This window comes from Amblyomma maculatum, chromosome 2 (genome assembly GCF_055883805.1).
Source record: "Amblyomma maculatum isolate TAMU_Amacu chromosome 2, ASM5588380v1, whole genome shotgun sequence".
In the NCBI taxonomy this organism is placed as follows: Eukaryota; Metazoa; Arthropoda; class Arachnida; order Ixodida; family Ixodidae; genus Amblyomma; species Amblyomma maculatum.
Genome location: NC_139345.1, coordinates 44,020,246 through 44,041,489, shown reverse-complemented (window position 1 = coordinate 44,041,489; position 21,244 = coordinate 44,020,246).

Below are 21,244 nucleotides of genomic sequence, written 5' to 3'. Positions count from 1 at the left end.
TTATTGTGTTGTATAGTATTGATTCTATTCATAATTATATTTTTCAATATCATTTTTAGTCTACACTTCCTGGCAACTGCATTGGTCTATTTGTGACAGATTTTACATCTTTCTCTTCATTTTTTTTTGTTGTTTTTATGTGGCTTACATTCTTTCAGTTTGCTGCATCATCTTTGTCCAGCGCTCATAAATTTTCTTGCGATCACTTCGTCATAAGCGGTCTCACTGTAGCCATATCATTCGGCACTTTTTGCTGTGCCAGTTTTAACATTCGATTTCTGTATTTTTGTTATAAAGGAGGTGAAATCCAGTAAAATGAATGGGGAGATGGTGATGAAGCACTCATGAACTTGATTTGGCAAAGGCTAGGCATTATCAGCTATCATATCATCCGCTATCATATGAAAAAAGATGGTCACAAAGAAACAAGATATTGCAAATACATCTGCAGATACTTTGCAGGAGATAGCTTAGCAGTGAGATAGTTTTCCATACAGTTGCAGAGACTAGGAGCAACCAAAACATTTAACTTGAACGCTCTCATGACCTACAATTATCCCGTATCACTACGCATGGTTGCAATGCTCATACATCTAAATTACTTTGGCCTTAAATTAGCGAATGACATTGCAAGGAGTGAAGAAGCTGCCCTTGTTACTAGTACTTCCTTGCATTACTAGTACTAATACCAGTTTCACTTCCACACACACACACACACAAAGTTATTTTCGTGTTGGTTTTTCTAGAAATAGATATATACATAGAACCGTTTTATTCCACACCCTGCATTTTGTCTTCATCTTTATCCGTTCCCAGTTATTTTCATTATGCGTGAGTTGCTCTTCTCCCGTTAGTCACCTTTATCAATTTCATTAACTACATACAGTGTGCAACCCTTCATTTAAGATATTAGAGTTTATGGCTGATAATACTCGCGAGCAAGATTATGCTTTCAATACCGACTTGATTACAGTGTCTTTCGCGAGCCGTTTTCAACAATCCTCACTGCTGAAGGGGAACGTTTTTGGTCATTTTGCACTATTATAATGTTACCTGGTACAGTACCTTCATATGACAGTATGCATAATGAGTAGGAACAATATGAGACGTGGTGTTGTGGCCTTAGCGAAGAGGAGGTATCTCAAGTGAGGGGGTGGGGAGGGGGCTATGTCGGTGAAATGACAGGGAGGTAAACAAAAAGCAGTTTTACTTGCTAAGCGTAATGATTTCGCTCAAATCTAGACAAGTGATACATCACGCCCACGAGAACACACAAAAATAAATGAAAATATTCATTACACGAACAATAGTTCTCTGTAAACATTGAAGAATATATTCACCTCTACAGATTGGTTATTGAACATTACCAACCTACAAACTATCAGCGTTATGTGCGATCATACTAACCTGATGAATCAGTTGCAGACTGTGGTGTACCATTTCAAGCTCTTTGAAGGTTAGCACGCAGATTTCGGCCAGAAACGATTGATAAACGTTACCGGTGCAGTGGTCGCCTCGATGTAAAAAAAAATGAAGTTGAAGAATATAGAACCCCTTCGGTGGACTAAGTTCATTTATTTATTTCATCCTTCTCGAAAATAAACTTCGTGAGAGCAATGTACCAAGAGTAGGAATCATCCAGAAATGATAACTTTCAAATCGCATCAGGCTGCCTACATTCGCATCGAAATAAATACTCAGCTGAGCTGAGCCTTGTTTTCTGACCTCTCATACCACTGCCATTCGAAACGCCTAATAACCCAGAGTCTTTACGACCTTTCTCCACTTATTAGCTGGTCGTGCGTCTTCTGCAGCTGCGGTGTTCTGGGAGTACCTTCCCTCTCACAATAAAAAAGTCATCCAGCGGGAGTTTCCGCCTCCATCCGTACTCTACTCGACGAAGCTTTTTGTTTCTGCTCACGCAGTAGCTGTGTCGGGAAGCGATGGGCCGTCGCAGGCCTGTCCGTTGCCCGGAGCGCGCAGTTGCGTCCAATGGGCCATGCAGGCCTCCCGTCGACGGTTGGCGGCGTCGGCCTTCTAATTACAACGCGACAGCCATCCCTTCGTTCCCAGCACAACGCTGTCTTCAGATTCGTCCGACCTCCCCTTGCCCTTCTTTTTCCTTTCTTGGCTTTGCTCTGACGCAGGCGCGATGGTCTGGCAAAGCACTTTCTTTGCCATGCGTGGTTGCCGAGCTAACGAGCTCACTCGTCCCTGCTGCGCCCCTAAACGAACACCCTCCAGGTGCAGCCGGTGACGACCAAAGGAGCCATGCCAGGAACCGGAGTAGACGCCTTCCGCTTTTCTTCTTCTGCCCTAGTAGCAAGGAAGCCTGAATCGTATACTGCACGCATCCAGTAGACGTTCAGTGCGCTCACATGTAGCTATTCGTCCAATCAGAAGCACTTCGTAGCTTTTGACTATTTTTAGACCTTACTTCTGGTTTGGAAGTTGTCTTCGTCTCGTTTCAGAGTTTAGAAGACCACGCACTGTTTTTGCTTAAAGCATGGGCGGCATCGGTGAAGCTCTAGCAGAGCTCAGTCGAAATTAAACGCACAACGAAAGCTAGATGAAATTGTGCGATGTCCTCCTGTTTCTTAACATTTTCGACTCAGTTGCTCCATCAAAAATAAAATCTTGCGATTCTACATACTTGTCGCGGGATAACTGGAAAAGCAACGCTTACTCCTGGGGTAACAGGCTCTGAAGAGGCGAGCGCCAAATCTGTACATAGGTGCTCAGTCCACAAAACATTAATCCTTAGGCTACCGCTGCACACGTTGACCCATTTCCTTATTTTGATGATTCACTTTTTTCATGCAGGCAATCGTGCGCTTCTTTTAAAGCTGTCCTATTACAGCCGCACAAAGTTCCTTGACTTGCTGCCTGAGTTAATATCAGGAGTGAACAAATAATCCACGTTAATGTGTGCTGCCACAACATGCCCCGCAGGAAAAGGTTATTTCTATTATGTTAGGTTCGGCAGCAAAGTGTCTAAGGTTTGGAAAAGTTCATGTCCACGTCTTCAGAAAATATCTGTTTTCTCATGACATCAATAACTGCACTCAATGATTTTACAACTTTCTAAAATGCGGAATTTACGACCTAGCAGCTGCAAACGTACGAAGACCGTGTTGCATTCTATCGCGCTTAATATGACTTGCAACCAGAGAACGTGCGGCCGCCGCGCTTACGGAACGCATAGTGGTGCCACAAGCAGCGCTCTTGAAAGCGAAGTAGAAACGATTCCGCTGCTCTGGTAAATCAAGTGCATCTCACACATCATCTCTTTGACGTAATCGAAAAAGTAAACCCTTGACAGCATACAGCCTTTATTGCGCGCCGAAATTGAGTCGCGTATGAAACGCTAACTGCAGTGTCCACAAATTTGCTACATCACAGGTGCGCGTGATAATCATTCATGACAGAAGAAACCCCAGTGGCGCCACGCGTCTTGCGTTGCCACAAAGACATTGTTAAAGGAACACTTTCAAACTGCCCAGAGCAGACGACGAAACAGGGGAGAATGCCGACATCTGGAACAGCAAAATTCCTTCCCCTAGTTTTCACTGGCTCCGCTTGCTGACTGCACAGTGCTTCCGGGAAGTCCTGCTGCCCGCTTCTGGGCGTTGCAAGTCATATTGAGCGCGATGGTACTTGTCCATAACAACGCGTTCGTGTGTCTTGACACTCGAGCAATTCTTCATTTCGAATGTCAAGGAACAAAGGATAGGCAACTAACTTTCCTAATACGAAGAAACCGGATCCATGAATAAGCAGCAGTGAGCTCAGTGTAAAGTACAAAAGTCCCTACTTGAAAAAGGGGAATCTGGAAAGGGTCAAAATAACTGCATATAAAATTGTACCATTATCTGTGCTTTGTAAAAAGGGGTAAACAAAAGAAGGTGACGGAATGCAGGCGACCTTTATATTTAACGGAAAGTAAGTTGGGTAATATAATAACGTGTCATCAAACTAGAGAGGTATTTTTGTATTATTAATGTTGAAATATCTCAGACCGCTACATGTATTTACAGCGCACCTAAGATTTCATTTTTCCTTCGCTTAACAAAAAAGCTCGGATGAAGTTGGATCGAACTTTGTTTGTTCGTATACTAATACCCATTTTAGTCTCTAATTTATCATGTGCATCGTCTGACGCTCCTTGCTTGCGAACGACTAGCTCTTTCCTGGAAAAATGCCAGTTATCTCCTAATTTCAAAAAACCAAGGCAAACTTATAGAGACCGTCTATACGTTTCACTGCATGAACATGCGATAAGCTACACCACGGACACGACTAATGCAGTGAAGTCTTTACTCGATCTATTTCCTGCCACTATTACGCCATCAACGCAAAAAAAAAAAAAAAAAAAAAAAGAGAGAAAAACATTCAGAAAGGACTACAGTTTCTGTCTCAAAAAGAAAACTTTGACAAAACTTTTACTTTAGCACCACGCAAGAACTTGAAACTTCATTCTCCATCGCACGATGCTCGGGGCGTTCTTCGCTTTGTTTTCTACAGCTTCTTGGACCACTGGCGTGCTGTTCTCGAGAGCGTCTCTCTCTCTCCCTCTCTCTCCGTCTCCTTTTTTTTTTGCGTTTTGGTTACTTCGCTTTTCACAGGGAACAAGCTTAGCGCGTCCGCTGAGGCTGACGAAAAAAGTAAACGTGTACGCATGAAAAGGCCAACGTTGGAAGAGGCTCGTAGAGAGCGTTGAGACGTGGATGCAGGAGATGCCCGGGAGCAGCCGGAGCCCGAAACTCGAACGGTTGCAAGTCGTATACCTCGCGGGCATCAAGGACACTGCCACCGCAGCACTACTTAACTATAAAGCAGCTACTCAGCCATGCACGCACCCCGGAGGAAGGCAGCCGTCGAGACGATTAAAGTTTCAGTGCCTTCTCCAGCAGAACGGTTTTTCTACTATGCGCCTTCTGGTTACGTTTGCGGGGAACGGGTTTAATTGGTGGCGGCGGGAGAAGTGTTCCTTGCCAAACAATGGACTAAATTACAGGCCACCAAAATCAGGGCCTCCAGACGCAAAAAAAAAAAAAAAAAGCAAAGTGCGCTGACTGCACCGCCTTACTTGTTGGCACAAAAAAATACCGAATGAAAAAAACGATCATTGCGTTTTCTTCGCCTTCGCACTTTGAGTCAGCGTCCAGTGTAAGAGCATAAAATGAAGCAATAATGTTTTGTTGAATATTGCAATTTGCGTTAAGATGCCCCATTCAACGTAGCTATAAAGAACAATATTGCGCGACGCTCAAGTTTCACTTCTAAAGGTGTGACATGGCATAAATAATGACTCCCGTCTGCGACTCCTCTTCCTTTTGTACGTATGCATGCATTTTTCTACTCGCTTAACAACGAAGGCTTTGATATGCGTCTTTATAATTTCACACAAGAAGACCCTACGTGAATATAAAGCCCTGATTTAACAATTAGTATGAGTTTGCTTGCGTCGCTTAAATGTACCGGGTTTTACTCAGTATCCTATGGTACCGGTGGGTTCGGTTTCCCTCTCACCCTCCCACTTCAAATAAATCATCTGAATTGGCAGCTCTTTCTGACTCCTTTTAACGTCACACAACCAATAAGTGTCTGACCATGTCACCTGGCAATTAACGCCTGCCAGAGGCGTGCTGGTGCTTTTTTTGTCGCAACGCCGACAACGCCGACACCGGCGCCAATAAACGTGGATTCTCAGGAGATGAAGGCTTTTGGCGCTATTGCAAAAAAAAAAAAAAAAAATGAAAGGATAATTTTGTGTTTTTAAACCAATTGGAATTTAGCCGAGATTTCATTTGCTTTAGTGATTGTTTAGTTTGCCATTATGTTGGTGATGGAAAGTATTTTCATCGGATCTGCTTAATCGTTTCCTTCTGGAACACGTTGTTTCCACAGTTAGTCCTTTGCAAGACTCTTCTGATATTTAGCACAATAGATTCAGGGTCAGTTGATTGCCGTTGCAGTTGCGATAAATGTTTATTTATTTATTTATTTTATTTTTTTGTTGAACCTGGCCTTACGCCTCAGACAACCCGGATGGTCTCGTATCATCCGCTGCTTCCCCTCACGACAAAGCGCAGTCTGACGATCCCTACAAATGCTCTTGCAGCAGGTACCGCACACTGTCCGGGTAGGTCAGGATGAGGCCTTGTTTAGCTTTGTTTGTCAAAGCACCAACAGCATACAGAAGTGTCCGGAGAGTAACTTCTCTTTGTTAAACACAGACACAAGCGTGTCACACAAGCATCACTGCTACACCAGTGTGCAGGCTTCAAACAGACACACTGGAAGTCAGTGAGTGAGATTATTTACAGAGGCTAAAAATTTGGAATCTCTCTTAGATGTCTCTCAAGAGCAGAACGGTGAAAGCCTACCCTTCCCCTTTTATCATTTGCCTGTCATCGTTTGCCTCTTTCATCGCTAAGAATTTTTACTTGTTTCCAGTCAGTTGTGGTCATTTCAAGTCGTTGTTTGTCAAATCATTATCACTCATCGCTAAGCCTTTTACTCGTTTCTAGTCAGTTGCGGTGATTCGATTCAAGTAGATGTTCGACATAATTATTTTTTCTTTATTTACTGTACACCTCAAATGCTCCTATATATTGAGTATTACATGATAGAGAAGACAATACAAAAAATAAACTAAAATTAAATACATTGGTTCGACAACATTGTAACTTCGACGGATTTCTAAAAATCGACGGTGCTGGAGTGGAGTGCGGCGTCGGCAGGTAGGCCATTTCAGTCGGCTGCAGTCTGGGCAAAAAAAGAGTGCAGGTTCGCAGTGGTACGTGTGCTAGGGGGATAAACGGCTTTGGGGTGGCTGGGGAGCTGGTTTTGAATCTGCGAGAGATAATTGATCAAATTTGTGGAAGAGATGCGTGTCTGAAGATTCTACGTCGCAGCTCGAGGTCAGGAAGGTTAGCTCTAGATTTCATTGTAGTCGCACTACAAGTCCACTTGTCGAAACGTTGGCTCGACCTGCGAACTGAACTTTCTCCCCTTTACCCTAGTTCAGTACTCCTTCATATCGTGTAAGCCATCTTCTTCTTCTCATTCTACCTAGAATGATATCAGTAATCTGGGTAGATGAATCTAACAGCGCGGTTTTAAACAGATTGAAGTGCTTTAGTCAAATAAGAAATGCGAGGGTAAAACACTACGCATGCATATTCCAGGCTAGAACAAACTAAAGGCGATAGATTTAATTGACTAAGAAGCTATTTATATATGTTTATTTATTTTTATATATGTATTTATTTATATATTTATTTATTTGAAAACACTGCCGCCCAAAAAAAAGTTGTACATTAACATTATGATGGCTCCTAGTTGCGAGTGGTTCTGAAAGCAAGATATGCTTTAGGAGGGAATTGGAAGAATGCACTACAGAATGAAGAAGTTTGAGAGACTCAGTTTTACTGCAGGGTAACAGCGCACTTAGTTTTAGCGAAAACGTTGCAGATGAGGGTGAAAAACAGAAATTGTAACGGCGACAAACAAATCTTACAGCCTTCCATTGTGCACATTCCATTTGATTAATTTCACGGTTTTTATATGGGTTCTAGATATTTGACGCATATATAGGAATAGGCCAGAATCAAGTTTTGTACATCAGCAGTTTTGCATCAGGCTAACGGCAAACTACGTCGTAGGTAGGACAAGACACAATTAGCTTCGTTAGTAACAGCCGTGATATGGGCGGACGAGGAGAGATCATGCGAGATGTTAATTCCTAGGTTCTTACATGGTGATGTCGGAGAAATAAAGGAGCTCCAAAGCACATAGACAGGTGTTGGGTAAGAACGTCGCTGGTGGAAAGAAATTAACAAAGGTTTTTTGACATTCAAAGGTATTAGCCACTTTTTGCACCAAGGTTCAATGCTTACAAGGTCAGTTTGAAGGGTACGAACCTCCGCAATATTGTTAATAGGACGGTAAATAACACATTCATCGTCACATAGGCGAGTAGTAGATGAAATGTTTGAAGCGACGTCATTAGTACGAATTAGGAATAGTAGAGGATCATGGACAGTGCCCTGGGGCGCACCAAAAAGTACGGTAGTCATGGAAGTCATGATGATGAAGATGATGACGGTACTCATCGTTATTATCTCATCATCAACCTGACTATACCCAATGCAGGGCGAAGGCCTCTTCCATGTTTCTCCAATTAATTCGGCTCTGTGCTAGCTGCATCCACTTGACCCCTGCGAACTTCTTAAACTCATCCGCCCATCTAATTTTCTGCCGCCCCCTGTTACGCTTTCCTTCCCTTGGAATCCAGTTTGTTACCCTAAGCGATCATCGGTTATCCTCTATTCGTACTACATGTCCTGCCCATGCCGATTTCTTCTTCATTTCGCAATTATTAATCATTGTAATTAATCATAAACATTAGTCATTAACACGATCGATGTCTAACAACCAACTTTTATTCATTACCTATCACAATCAACCGTTTCCATTCTTAAACTGCCTCCTCACAGGTAAGCTATTTGCAAGTGACATATTTGCGCACAGATTCGACGCACAGATCACCCGCATAGATTTTCGCGCCATGAGCCCAGAAAGGCGTCCGCCTTAAAAACCTGTGTTCGAATATATTAAAGGGGTTCTGAAATATTTCTGACAAAATTAGTTGATTTTGAGTGCGACATTTCCTGCACCCTCGATATCAGCGCCCAGGGGGTTGCCATGATTATAATGTTTTCTAAAACTTTCAACACTTTACTGTATTCCGTAATGCGTATAGAGCTCCATTGGTCGAAACCTCATCGGCATAGCAGTATTCGGCACCACGTGTCGGAAGTATTTGTGCCGGAATTCCTTATTGGTCGACAGGAAGATCATGGCACAATAGCATGACTCCGTGCGAAAATTTCAAACACCTGACATTCAAAATAGAGCTATATAACCAATTTGGGAAGGGTCCAAATGAGGGCAAATTTGGGCGAGAAGGTTCCAACTGAGGGATTTCGGAAACCAGAAGTAAGGGAAAAATAATTTTGTTGCCATTCAGGTTCAAACCCAGGTCCTTTGCATACCAGACGGGCACGCAACGCATCATCATCATCATCATCATCATCATCATCATCATAATCAGCCTCATTATACCCACTGCAGGGCGAAGGCCTCTCCCATATTTCTCCACTTAACCCGGTTCTGGGCTAGCTGCATCCACTTGACCTCTGCGGACTTCTTAATCTCATCCGCCCACCTAACTTTCTGCCGCCCCCTGCTACGCTTTCCTTCCCTTGGAATCCAGTTTGTTACCCACAGCGATCATCGGTTATCCTCTCTTCGCACTACATGTCCTGCCCATGTCCATTTCTTCTTCTTAATTTCTACTAGAATGTCGGTAACTTGAGTTAATTCTCTGACCCACTCTGCACGCTTTCTATCTCTTAATGTTACCCCTACCATTTTTCGTTCCATAGCCCTCTGGGTTGTCCTCAACTTAAGTAGAACTCTCTTGGTTAGCCTCCACGTTTCAGCCCCATAGGTGAGTACAGGCAAGATGCAACTGTTGTATACTTTTCTCTTGAGCGATACTGGTAAGCTGCTAGTCATAATCTGCGAGTGCTTGCGAAATGCGCTTAATCTTATTCTTGTTATTTCCTTTTCGTGGTCCGGATCTGTGGTTACGCCCTGTCCTAAGTAGACATATTCGCCTACTACTTCCAGTATTTCGCTACCTGATGTAAACTGCTGTTGCTTCCCGAGGCTGTTGAACATTACCTTGGTCTTCTGCATATTGATTTTCAAGCCTACCTTTATACTTTTCCTGTCTAGGTCATCAATCATTATTTGCAGTTCATCCCCCGAGTTGCTTAGCAAGGCAATGTCATCAGCAAATCGCAGATTACTGAGGTATTCTCCATCTACCCTTATACCTAACTGCTCCCATTCCAAGTCTCTGAATACTTCCTCTAAACAGGCTGTGAATAGTACTGGGGAGATTGTGTCTCCTTGCCTAACACCTTTCTTTATGGGAATTTTGTTACTTTTTTACGCAGAACTATGGTTGCTGTGCAGCCACTATATATATATATCTTCCAGCACTTTCACGTACGGCTCGTCCACCCTCTGATTTCGCAATGCCCGCATCACCGCCGAGGTTTCAACTGAGTCAAATGCTTTTTTGTAATCAATGAATGCTACGTATAAGGGCTGGTTATATTCCGAGCATTTTTCTATCACCTGATTGATGGTATGGATATGATCGATAGTAGAGTACCGTGTCCGAAACCCTGCTTGATCCTTTGCTTGATTGCTGTCTAAGGTTGTCCTGATTCTATTAGCGATTACCTTAGTTAATACCTTATACGTAACGGACAGTAAGCTGATTGGTCTGTAATATTTAAGGTCCTTAGAGACCCCTTTCTTGTGAATGAGGATAATGTTTGCATTCTTCCATGGTTCCGGTACCGTCGATGAAACCAGGCACTCCGTATACAGGGTGGCCAGTTGCTCTAGCACGATATCCCTCCCGTCCTTCAGCAAATCTGTAGTTATCTGATCCTCTCCAGCTGATTTCCCCCTTTTCATAGTTTCTAGTGCTTTCTTGACCTCGTCCTTCGTCACTGGTGGAACGTCTGACTGTTTTTCCCTACCGCCAATCTCATTACGGTCCTGACTACTTTGGCTACTGTAGAGATCTGTATAGAACTCCTCGGCTACTTTGACTATCTTTTCCATATTAGTGATGACGTTTCCTGCCTTGTCCCTTATCGCATACATCTAGTTTTTGCCTATGCCCAATTTATTCTTTACCGCTTTAAGGCTTCCCCGTTCTTTAGAGCATGCTCAATTTTCTCCATGTTATATTTCCTTATATCGGCCACCTTCCGCTTATTGATTAGCTTTGATATCTCGGCCAATTCGACCTGGTCTGTTGGATTGGAAGCTTTCATACTCTGGCGTTTCTTAATCAAATCTTTCGTCTCCTTAGGCAGCTTACCGGTATCCTCTCTAACTATCCTACCGCCTACTTCTACCGCGCACTCAGTAATGATATCTCTGAAATTATTGTTCCTTGCCTCTAGGGTAATGTCGCCATCCTCAGTTAGAGCTGAATACCTATTCTGTAGCGAGATCCTGAACTCTTCTGCCCTCCCCCTCACCGCTAATTCGTTGATGGGTTTCTTTCTTACTAATCTGTTGCGTGCCTTCTTCAGATTTAGGCTAATTCGGGACCTCACCATCCTGTGGTCACTGCATCGCACTTTCCCGGTTACCTCTACATCTTGCATAATGGCGGGGATTGAACACATTATGAAGTCGATTTCATTTTTAGTCCCTCCGTTAGGACTTTTCCATGTCCATTTCCGGTTCTTCCGTTTGCTGAAGAAGGTATTCATAATCCGTAAGTTATTGCGCTCTGCAAACTCAACTAGTAACTCCCCCCTGCTATTCCTAGAACCAATACCATAGTCACCTACTGTCTTGTCTCCTGCCTGTTTTTTCCCTACCTTGGCATTGAAGTCGCCAATTAGTATAGTATACTGTGTCTTCACTTTTCGCATTGCCGATTCTACATCTTCATAGAAGCTTTCTACTGCCTGGTCATCATAACTACCTGTAGGTGCATAGGCCTGTACAACCTTCAGTTTATACCGCTTATTAAGCCTAGTTACGATGCCTGCAACCCTCTCATTAATACTATAGAATTCATCTATATTACCCGCTATATACTTATTGACAAGGAAACCTACTCCTAGTTGTCGCCTCTCTGGTAAACCTCGATAACACAGTACATGCCCATCCTTCAGTACAGTATATGCCCCATTCGGCCTCTTAACCTCACTAAGCCCTATGACATCCCATTTCATGCCCTCTAGTTCCTCTAACAGCACTGCTAAACTAGCTTCACTAGCTAGGGTTCTAGCATTAAATGTTGCCAGGGTCAGTTTCCAATGGCGGCCTGTCCAGCGGAGCCAGGTTTTCTTAGCACCCCCTGCTGCGTCACAGGTGTGACCGCCGCCGTGGTCAGTTGTTCCGCAGCCGCTGGTGACTGAGGGCCGGGGTTTTATGGAGCTTATCATAGGAGGTTGCGGCCAATTACTGCACCAGGGTGGCCAACTCCTGTTCTGGTGAGGGAGTGCGTTGCCGGAGGTGTTCACCGGCATCAGGTCGCACCCCAATCCTGTTTATGCAATTCCATCGACACACGGATTTTTTTTTTTTTTCATCCGTTGGAGAATTGCGCGGCACCGGGATTTGAACCCCGCATATATGCGGCAATTTTTTTTTTTTGTCCATTATAGGCCATGAAAAGTCGTTGGCACCAATCGTGTTAAAGCGGTACCTAGTGTACGCGTCGTGGTGCGTATGACTCACTAACCTGTGTTTGGGATGTGTACTGATGTTGAAGTAGTACTAAATTTAAATTTGAAATAATTTCAGCAGTTAAAATTAGAAAAAAAATCGCAAAATGAAAAGGCGGTTTTAGAGGCGTTCACGGCTACGTTTAAAGAGAAGCTTAAGCGTCCTCACAATTTTTCTTAAAATGATTTAGGTAGTTAAAATTCCAATTAGTCTTAGTTGCCTCGGAACGTTAAACCACACAAACCAACCAGTTAAAATTAGAAAAAAAAAAGGAAAATGAAAGGTGTTAAAGGCGTTTCACGGCTACTTTTAAGAAGAAGCTTAAGCGTCCTCCCAATTTTTCTGATCTCCTATGGGAACGATGTCAGTTTAGGAAATCCTTGTTCATTTAGTTAAGGTACTTACCTACGGGGATGAAACGCGGAGGCTAACAAAGAGGGTGCTACTTAAGTTGAGGACAACGCAGAGGGCTATGGAAAGAAAAATGGTAGGGGTAACATCAAGAGATAGGAAATGTGCAGAATAGGTCAGAGAAATAACTCAAGTCCCTGACATTCTAGCGGAAATCAAGAAGAAGAAATGGGCATGGGCAGGACATGTAGCGCGAAGAAAGGATAAGAAGAAGTTCGCAGGGGTAAAGTGGATGCAGGTAGCACAGGACCGGATCAATTAGAGGAATATGAGAGAGGCTTTCGCCCTGCAGTGAGTATAGTCAGACTGGTGATGATGATGATAATGATGCTCATTTAGTTATATAGTAGCTAGTTTTATTTTGCGCTGTTTGCAGTCTTAGTTTTTAAATCATATAAATGTTCTCTGGATATTTTACCTTGTTTCTTTCAAGGTTGGGTAATTGGCCATCGTTTTATTCCTATTCCACGCTAATGACTTTCCTCATAATTTTACATCAGGCTTTCAGCTTTATGTTGACACCTGCGTATTATATCACATAATTACCACGCCGAATCACCTGTAACTAACTGCGCCATTAGCTTTTTCTACGTGGTGTATTACCTGGTAAATGAAAAAAAAATACGAAAAAATGTGAGGTTCTGCATTTACCTCACAACACATTTCCCTCACTGTCCAAATACATTTTGAATAACTCGTCACTCCACTATATTTTCAAATATCCGCAGCTTTGTCGTACACCACTTATATCCTGGTCGAAACATACTGATTTTATTACCATTAGTGCAATTAAAAAGCTCGAAAATTTAAAGGTGCAACATCACTAATGCTATAAAAGAAGCTAAGCTAATATTGTATCATTTCTTCCCCTCCAAACTTATACATCTCATGCCTCGTGCCATCATTAAGGTTAACATTAACCTCATTGAGATCACGCTAATAAAATCCGTCACATATATGTCTTTATGATACATATTTTTTAAACTCTTGGTCATTCTTTACTATGAGCCTCAGCAATCTCCATCCGTGGGCCTTCACACTGAATCAATGATGTTCTTGCATTGAATTTCTTGTCTTTTATTATATATTATTTATATTTTGCCCGATATTGTTCAGTCAAGCAGAGGTCACCTTGACCATAACAGTAAACCTTACCTCGCCCGACCATGCTGATACCTTCAAAACATTTTTTTTTTTTTTTCGCCCCGCCGGGGTGGTGCAGTGGTAAGACGCCCGACTACTGTGCCGGAGTACCCGGGTTCGAACCCGACCGCGGCGGATGCGTTTCGATGGAGGCGAAACGAAGAGGCGTCCGTGTGCTGTGCGGTGTCAGTGCACGTTAAAGAACCCCAGGTGGTCCAAATTTCCGGAGTCCTCCACTACGGCGTCTCTCATAGCCTGAGTTGCTTTGGGACGTTAAACCCCACAAACCAACCAACCATTTTTTTTTTCGTTCACAACTGAACAATGAAACTTAAACCAAGGATAATGAGCTCATTAGTCATACATTCATTCCAAACCGAATTAAATTAAATTGGTTAAATTGGTTCACAGGAAGGGAAAGGCGCAGTAACTGTCACACTTGCTCTGTGGACACCCGAACCGCGCCGTAAGGGAAGGGAGGAAGGTGGGAATGAAAGTGGAAAGAGAGAAAGAGGAGCCGTAGTGGAGGGCTACGGAGTAATTTCGACCACCTGGGGATCTTTAACGTGCGCTGACATCGCACAGCACACGACGCCTCTTCGTTTCGCCTCCATCGAAACGCAGCCGCCGTGGTCGGGTTCGAACCCGGGAACTCCGGCACAGTAGTCGGGCGTCTTACCACTGCACCACCCCGGCGGGGCCAAACCGAATTGAATGCCGCATAATTTTATATATTTTATTTGTGGTCAAGCTTCAATGTTATATTTTATTCTGTGTTTCCATTTTATATGGACTTTCGCAAATTTCGTTTTATTGTTTTAGTTTCTTTATTGGGTTTCGATGTTTGATTTAGGCGCTCGTACAATAGCCCCATAGGAAAAATGTAATCCTAATGAATAGGCGTGGAAATAATCTGAATAAAAGAAACTACTTATTCCACAGCATCGCAGCGAACGGTAAAGCAAGAATAGTAGCTATTAGTTGCAAAAGGTTTTCGTTACAAAAGACACGTTGCTTTCTTATCCAAATCAAATTAAGGGCATAAAAAGTAAGGGAAGAGAAGTCTTCACGCACTACTGCTATTCGGCGCCTCCGAGCATTTCGAAATTATTCAAAGCCACGCTGAAATGTAACACAATATATAGGCGTGATAATACGATTGAAACGTTTTACCCAAATACTTTTGGCAATGCTGTCGGTCAGGATTTATCAGAATTTGCCGCCGTTACCGTTCCGGGCATTTTTTCATTCTTGTTTTTCGAGTGCATATTATTCCCTGCCTCGCGCGCGCCACTGAACATTAATGGGTCTCACGCACCGTCATCGGAAGCCGCGACAATGTTATAAAACAGTCAAGAGACCCAGGAAAAAAAATCCTTGAGATCAGCTGGACAAGAAAGCAGGACAAATATTCGTTTAATTTTAATTATAGGCAGATTTATGCTTTTGCGCTCGTATCCAGGAACTCATTTGTCCAATTGTCATTTCACTCTTAACATCCGAATACAGCTCCCATTACTTCACTGCCAGAATCTCATTTTTAAGACGGTCGCCTTTACGGCGCAGCATCAGCGCCTGCTAGCCTTCCTTGGTCCAGAAAAAGCCATCTTTTATATTATTCACTTTACATGTACTTCACGAATGCAGTACGATATTACCATCTCGGTCGCATAATCATATGTTCGTCGTCAGCAAATGCACGGCTTTTCCGCCCGATCCATTCTGATGCAGCTTTACGCTTCTCTTGCATTTCGTATTTCGCCCAATCCCTCAACCCGTGTACTTTACGCACAGACCACGGTTTTTGCGATCCTTTCAAACAGCGCCATTAAAATCCGCCCTAATTGAAGGTGCACGACTTTTCTCCTCATTCGGTCGTCGCAAAATGGGGCAGTCGGCTTATTGAAACAAGCTATGACTGAGCGGAAGACGCCTCCAAATGGATGCACATACAGCCCTTCTTCCCTCTACACAACGCGGTCGAAAGCCGCAGGATTTATCGCCAGCCGACCGCCAGGCAGGTTATTAGAGCCAGAGCGCAATTATAATGCGTGCCCGTTATCCCGACGAGGCGGCCAATTAATTTTTCGAATGCCGACTGTGCGCCACGCGCTTTCAGAGGAAGCCGCATTTTTCCTTAATCCCACACACTAAGCCTTGCTCTCTCCGGTAGCCATCCAACGCGGGAGCATCGAAGCACTCGGCCTATCTTTACGCGAGTATTCAGACAAATGCCACCGCGCTTGTGATGGCAGTGCTGGCTGCCGGGGCAACACGTGGTGTGGGCAGCACTTCAAAGAAAATTTCGATCTTAGGAAGGTCAGGGAGACATTTTAGAAAAATGCACTCCCTGTAGTAGATTGTAGGGAATTGCTCGCACACGCAAAATGCAGGAACGTGAGACACTTCCACTATAATTTGTACTAAATTATCAAAACATATTTGATAATTTACGCTCAAGGATAAGGCGAATATTTAACGCCCGTTTGAGAGACAAAGTCAGGGCGTTTAAACATCATAGAACTCTCCAATTTCTTTCTCTCTGTCTCTCTCTCTTTTTTTTTTTTTTTTGCCAGCAAGTTAGCCAGCAGATAAAACAAGGACTTACTTTTCCAGCGTCTAATGAGGTGCATTCAAACTTTCACACCTCGACTGCCTCATCTCACGTTTTATATAGCCTGCGTATTCGCCAGTCGGTGTCAAGTTGCCTAACGGGTAATAGCTCAGGTGTAGAGGTTGTGAAACCGAGATTTCACAATCGTCCCTCTTTCTATTGTTTCTCAATCAAAAAAAAAATTAAAAAAAAGAGAAATAGAGCTGTTAGATATTCGTTACTCAAGCGCCACGTAGTAGCAGAAGTGGACTAAACCGCTTTCTCAAATTCCTGGTAAAGAGTGTCTCTTAGACCCACTGTTAGAAGTCTTGACGACAGGCGTAGTAGCAAAATGCCGCACGCTAAGAGCTCCTCAACCAGCGCTGTTAAGTTGCTTAAGGAAAGTGGTATTTGGGCAACTTTTCGCGTAACTTTTCTGGCAACCTTTTGCGTTTTTGTTTTCAGCAGCTCCTTGTTGATTATGTTCGGATCAGCAGGGCTCACACGAAATGTTTTCGTAAAGATTAAAGCGGGAATAATCCCCATGTTTGGATGGAACCTTATACTACTGCTCATCACTGAGCGCACCTTGAAGATCAAATTTGAGCTTGGAATGGACAAAGGGTCTTTGGTGATAAATCGCAGGATTTCAAGGGAAACGACACATCACGGGTCTCATTGTTTATTTTTTATTATTAGCCGAGAGACTGACTTATAGATGGTGCCACTGTCGCTTTGCTAGCGTGGATCGGAAGCCGGCGGCGCTTGCAGAAAGGTACGTGGCGTCGATTTATTTTCGAGTTTATACGGTGGGCTTTCTGGAGAAGACAACATGCCCTTTGCAATGGACGCGTAATGTACTCCTTAGAAGGCTCTAGTTTTTGAGGGAAAAAAAGTATAACTGGGACTGCTGATTAAAGGAAGCGCGAATTGCAGACAAACCAGGAACGCAATCATTCCCTTTTTGGATTTGCTGACGCTGTTGTGCATCTGTTTTGAGCTGTACCACGCCAAAGGACGTGGGATTTTTGTTGTGTCACACGTGGCTGACAAGGGTTTTGTTTTTTGTTAGTCTTTTTACCAACGTATGCGTGTGTGTGGTAGTTATGTACCGTCTTTGCCAAAAGTTACCAGGATGCATGTTTTGCTTCTTGCTTGCAGTCTAACGACCAACATGGATTCCCAGACGATCACAACCTGTTAAGAAGTTAGGACAGGAGCCCCCCTTGACTTTGCACAAATTTGCAGTTTCAGAAATGGTACGCATTATCTGATACCTTACTGAGAAGCAGAACACGCAGCCTGCTTACTTTTGGCAAAGACGGTACGTGTCATAGAGGCAAATTTAGTGCCGCGTATAGTGTCACTGGTGTGATGGTGTTATCGAGGGATGAAAATTGCTGTTCGAAATGTGATTTTGTGAGCAATATACTACGCATGCAGTTTCCTTACCTCCTTTTATATTTAAGGCGGGGCCAAAGCTGTGTAGAACATGAAGAACTGCGCAACGATACGCTACTTGCTGTGCTAGCAACGTTTAGCCCACGCAGGTGCAAACGTAGCGCTCGGACCTGATTTAAGAAAGCAGACACGCTCTGGTTTATTATATGTCGTTTCTTACTCAGTTATTAAGGTGATGAAATATGGCACTGCCAAGGAGCTGCCGGGTAGGATTGCCCACAGAGTTTCAGTGCACATCAACTCTGACTGAGCTACACCGGCACTACTCTGAATTATTACTCTAAAGTTAAATCAAGCTGATACTTTACAGGAATGCGCGCCTCTGAGCAAGCCTGACTATTAACGTGTTGAGCGCTGAGCAGAGTGAGCCTGCCGAACTCAACTTGAGGTGAGTGCTTTTTGTAGCCAATATTAGTGACTGCCGTAGTATGGAGGTCTTGGTTGTAAAAGCGACCATCAAGAAACAAAATTCTCTGAAACCCAGAAAAGCACATGAGATCTTTGCGCACGTACGGTGTTGCTAAATGCAAATAAGTAGAGCCATGATATTTGACAATGGCATTAAGGTTGGCCGTGTAACAGGAGCATAAAAAATTCAAGAAGCACTTTGACTCACTGAAGTGCTTCATGGCGGAAGCCATTGCCTAATTAGCACAAGCACACTACTTATTGTATTGTACTTCCCTCAATTACCAGTACGAGGCATACTTATCAGTAAACCTTAGTTCCTGTTCAGCAAGTGCAAACTTTTGCGCTAATTGCCTAATTGGTACTACTATGGTAATTAGCTAGATATTGTAATGGACAATCAGTTCACTAAATTGTAAGTGCACTTTCTCTTGACTACGTCAATATGCAGGAAACTAATTATTGAACAATTAACGTAATTAGAATAATTGGGTAATTAAATAATTAACGAAACTCAAATGTTCTTACTCTACAATCCCTTTAATTTTTTGCATGGTTACTAGCCAAACTGCAATTGGCCCCGTTTGAAATTCGCGCACTGGGACGTCACGACCATTTCGACCAATTGAAAAGCATGAAAGTTCTGTCGGCAATTCCGCTTACAACGGTGAGGCATTAAAGGCTTCCGCAATAACATAATCTCGGAAATGTAGAACCTGGGGCAGTCATTTTTTTCTTGTGACGGCGTTCAGTGGAGTGCAAGCTACAAGTTATTCACTGCGAAGGCACTGAAAATAACTATACCAGCTCGTCCCGCACGCTTCCTGATCCGATGGGCTGCTTGTGAATGTATTGTATGACTGCTTTTTTAGATGTTGCCGCTCAGCCTTTCTTTAATTCCTCACTTCCTTCACAAGAGACTCTGCCAGACTAATGGATACGAACCTGAGGAAACATCCGTCTAATAGTCTCTCCACCTGCGACAGAGTACATGCGTGCATGCACTTCTTGTGGGCACTGCCTGCTAACGATGTTCTTGAGTGCCACTTTAGCGATTCCAGGCTTGACAACCTTTACATGTGCAAAAGGTTTACGTACCTTGTCTTTTTGAACGTGCAGCATATTTCTTGCAAGAGTGGTACGCTGAGAATATGAGTTGTATGTCCAAAAAGCAGTCAATCATGAACAGAATAGAGTAGCGCCTGCAACAAATGTGACTTGATGACATTTAGTCGAGATCAAGAAAAATGCTTATGGGCAGGGCATGAAAGTGCGATAAACGAACGTGAGCTGATTTTAAGAATAGGCATGCTAAATAAGAAGTGACAGAAACTCAAGAGGGCGGAAGAAATAAATACCACTGCGGGAATGTGCTGGCAGCAGCTGTAGCTAGGGCACTCTTTACTACCTGTACTGCGGTGGGCATTCCGAGGCTTAATTTAGTGTTAACGACGATGGAGAACGGGAGAAGGTGTACAGTAGCACGAATCCAGCAGAAGACAGCTACCACGGCAACATTTGGAGTTAAAAGTTTAAATATCTCCATACCTCGCTTCACTGCATGATCCCTATCTAGGTAGGAATCCCAGCTGGAAATTATCTGTATTGCATTATCAAAAGCAGTTTTCGCCTTTTCTGCCCCTGTCATTGCAAAGGCTGTCCCAAGTCAAGTTATGAGCTCTTCTGATGGCCTTTTAACGCGATAACGTTCAAGGCCACGTTCTCCAAAATACCGTGTCGGCCTTGCAGGCGTTATGAATGAAAAATCGCGGGAATTGCTTCAGCAGGCCGTATGCTAACAGGAGACATGGGCGAGGACGGGTTCGTCGTTGTTTGGTGTGACAATATTATATACCGTCACAAAAATTAGAGACCTGCAAACTCGAGTTGCTCATTTGAGATGGCAGAGTGGGATAGAAATCAACCTTCCACGGCTCTTGGATGCCGAGTCTGGTGCGCTACTCCTATACAATACAGGCAAGTTAATATGGCTTGGTTAAAGCAATGCTTGATAGCTATGTCCGATAGTTGCTTATGACCAGTAGCTGCATAGCGTGATAAATTAGGAGTGTATACTAATAATAATATCCGAGGTATGTGAGGGGCAAGTAATTGGATTTGTTAATACTTTGTTAATACTCACTTGGATTTGTTAATACCTCACCTCCAAAGGTTGCTCTATTTAGTTTCCCCTGCGCGGGCTTGGAGACCTTCCGCGCACACTCTCTTCGTTGTTACGGCCTGGCGACGCAAAGTGGGCCCTGTACGGCGATGAAGGCCTGAACCGACGGCTTGGTGGCGCAATCTCACCGCTACGCAGATAGTTGCCGATTTCTTGCGGTCATTCACCTGGGCGCGGTCGTGGAGCGTCGACTGCAAATCCGCGGAGACCGATTCGTCGGTACGGGCAGTGGCGCTGAATGTGGCCGGCCTCACCGCAGTGGAAGCATAATGGTCGGATGTTCGCTGTCATCCAGGCGTCGCACTTCCTGGGGCTTGGGGGTCGTTGGTAGGCTTGGAGAGCAGGGGCCAACGGGCGGGTTTCAGGAACAGGACGGTAGCGGCGAGGGCTTGGAAAATCATCACATTGGGGCGCAGGGCGACGTAATGCAGTAGCGTAGTTCATCGCTGTTGCCTCTTGTGCTGGAACTGTCGCAGCCGTAGCTTTAGGAAGGCCCAGCGCCTGCTAGACTTCTTCACGGCCGACGTCCGCGAGCGTTGCCACCTGGGGTTGTTGCGATGATGACAGCAATCGGCGGAGCTCCTCTCGCACGATCTATCGGATGAGGTCCCGAAGGTTCGCTCCGCTTGCAGATGCGCTATGGTAGTGGCTTGAGTAGTCCGGTTGAAGCGGTCGCTCTTAGTGGCGCATCCGGGTGTCCA